The sequence below is a fragment of the Desmodus rotundus genome, chromosome 5, assembly GCF_022682495.2.
Source record: "Desmodus rotundus isolate HL8 chromosome 5, HLdesRot8A.1, whole genome shotgun sequence".
In the NCBI taxonomy this organism is placed as follows: domain Eukaryota; kingdom Metazoa; phylum Chordata; class Mammalia; order Chiroptera; family Phyllostomidae; genus Desmodus; species Desmodus rotundus.
Window position 1 is genome coordinate 118,039,738 of NC_071391.1, and position 3,380 is coordinate 118,043,117.

Sequence of the window (3,380 nt, forward strand, 5' to 3'; positions counted from 1 at the left end):
CACTGTTTGTCTGGTCCTTTTCAATTTGACTGTATAGCAATGTGGAACTTGATAGATCGCTATATTTTTAATGCACTTGTGATAGACCGACACTAGGGTTAGACATTACTTTCAAAACTCGGGGTAGACTGAATCAGCATGCTAGACGGGCCACTCTCTCTGACCAAAACTATAGCCTTCAGGACCAGCAAACTCAGCCCAAGGCAGCTAATCCCCTTCCCTCCACGGCTGATGGACAGCCTTGATTCACCAATCTGTCCTCCCATTCACTGATCCACCAGCTTGACTGTTAAGAGCTCTACAGTCTTTTTGGTTGTTTTGGGTTTTTTTCCAGCAAAATGAAAAACCTTTCTATTAGGGTTGTTGGGGGGAGGGGATGGGCAAAGATATAAACCCCAGCCTTTAAGATTTTGACAACTGTATGTAATAGAGGTGTGTATAAATATAGGCATGTGCATATTTTTATGTGAAAACTGATTTTAAACTAAAAGCAATCTACATTCTTATTGATACCATTGCAATGCAAATGGGGAAATAAGCGTATGTAGTCCAATTTAATTTTATGCAGTGAGAAAATAGATATGTGTGCTTCTGTTAACATCCCAGAAAACATAACTGTCCATGCCTGGTGGCTTCGAATGATGGCCCGAGCACCCAGGGCATTTTTGTTTACGTTTCCTATTCCTAAGCAGAGATCCTGAATTTTTCAAGGTGCTGATAGCAACTGCTGGCACCTTTCTCTCGTCACAGGCCTAATGCTAGGCAGCGATTCAAAGAGCATCACATTTTTTTAGCAGGACCTACATTCCTCTCCCTGTCAACCCAAGACTAAAATAATTCGTGTCCATTCAGAATTGATCACTAAGTAGGCCCTGACCCTGCAGTTGGCCACTTGAGTGGTTTTGGTTTTTTTAAGATGGGCATTTTCCTTTAACATCTACGAAACAAAAGGACCTTACCTAGGCTCCCAATGGGCCTCTCTACTTCATCCCTGAAGTGGCCAAGAGCAAATCCTAGGGGGTGGGGAAAACAAAGTATAAATTGCGTAGGATTGTGATGTTCAAAATGACTGTCTAGCAATATCTTGGGGCTTGCTAATTGATTTGGGGCTTTTTTCTTCTTCTTGCCTTCATCCTGTAGAGAGAAAACTTATTTTTGCAAAGTATATACATATATACTATTATTTAGGGTTTTATACCATACTGTATTGGCAAGAATATCACTTTCATTGTGCTTTATAAACTATTTATTCCCCCAAATCTTGGTCTTCACTTGTTTCCCCAAGTTTCTTTGTCTTCCCCTTTACCTGCCCTGTGTGTTGAGCACCAGGAAGTCAAAGGCTGCAAGGCAATTTCCTGCATGGTGATCTATATATTATTTTTCTATGTCTTAACTCTTAGATGCAGTATGTTTAGGTAGCTGGCTATTCATGATTTTCAACATCCTTTCTGACAGAAGACAACCCAAAGGCCCTTTTAGATGAGGTGGTATTTATTCTACACGATCAGATCTCTCTTGTTTTTGAAGATACCTGGGAGCTGGGGGAAGGGGTGTAATATGTGATTTATCATGTTTTTTCCATTAATATTACATGGGTGATCCTCTTATAGTCTTCTGAAAGAAGAAATAATTGCCTGTTACTGCCAGTCAGCTATTGAATGGCTGAAGAAATCAAGTGTCTTTGTCTCCTCTCAAAAATCATACAATGAGAATCAGTAAGACACCCAATTCTAACATTTATCCAGACTTTTTATTTTGATGTCCTATTCTCTCTAGGGGGGGCGGGGGGGGGGTTGAGGGGACATTCTTCATTTTACCTGAGAACCAAACTTGCCTTTACCCCTTGTCCCTGGAATTGGTGCTCTGGGAATGTCGCTGTTAACCACCAGTGTTGGGGGCCCTCTTCCTAATGGTAAACACAGCCTAAACAGGGAGCAGCAGAGGAGAGTATGCAGTTCTGTTTTCCAGATGTTTCTTTATGTAAATACAACGCCAATGTAAATCCTGTGTCAAGACATAGAGAATGGTGCTTTTTACTACAGTTAGCACATGCATTTTTAGAACGACTACGTGTTTTAGAGAATCTTTGCTGTGTATATGTAAACGTCTGTATTGTTCAACTGTTAACAAATAATAAATTATTTCATTATTAAAGAAATCTTGGTCCTCCTGATGTTTTGTACCCTAGTTTAACCTCTCATGCTTTTTACTTACAAAACTGAATTAATCAGATTCCTTTTTTCTTTTAATTTCATGGAAAATTCACTGGCCCTTGGATCCTGTGATAAAAATTTCAGTTGTGTGGCTTTGGTTGAGCCTATTTGTCGATCAGAACTAGTAACAGTACAGGCCACATCCACTTACTGTCAGTGTCCCCTGCTCTTGCACTCACTCTTGGCTCCTTCTTCATTGTGACCCCTCCAATGCAGGCAGCATGCTGGGGCTGCAAGACAAACAGGACTTCCTTTTCTTTCCAGCAGCCCATGGTCTAATGGGAAAGATGACACCAATATAGTTAGTTGCAGAATAAAGACATGCTATGAGAAATCACATAGGTGGTGGCATTTGAGTCGGGCCCTGGAGAAAGAGTGGGTATTTGCTAGGAGAGGAGGCTTGCAGAGAAAGAAGACATTCAGCGCAATGAGGCAAGTGTTCGGGGAAGGGAATAGCTCCCTGAGGCTTGGGTGTGGCCTGGAGACTGGGAGCATGTAGTGGGCAATGGGACCTGTGTGGAGAGGACACCATGCTGGGAAAGACCTCATGTATTGCACAGCCCATCAAGAGAAGGAAAGGCACCCAGTTCAGGTTAGTTCTTGTACATATTAACCCCTTGAGTTAATTTAAATTTATTAATTCAGTTAACAGAGCAGTGATTGAACACCTGCTCTGTACCAGGCTTGGTCATACAGCTGAAGACAAATCAATGAACGAAACATAAAACCTTGCCCCCCGGAGCTGTCTTTCCAGTGTAACTGACTGACACTGGAGCTTATTAGAGCTCCTGTCCTCGGCCTCGCAAGTTTGCTGGGCTGAGCGCACCACCCTGACCTGACTCCTCTTGCTCCCCCAAGAGAGCACTTGCTTAGAGTCGAGAGGAAGAAAAAAGGTGTCTTTCTCCTTCTTGACCGGCAACAACTTATTCTAAACACTGCTAAAATTTTTGAAAAGATTTTATGGCATCCTCAAAGTTACCTATGTGGCATGCAGCCTGCGGGTCTTGTGAAAAAGGATCTTTCTGGTACTGCTACTTGGGGAAAGTGGACTAGCTCTTCCACTTTCTCCAAAAAAGAAGAGGCCATGTGCTGGCCTGTCTAGGATGTGATTCTGGGACGCACTTCTGAACAGGCGCCAAACCGAACCTACCAAAGAGTGAATTGTCA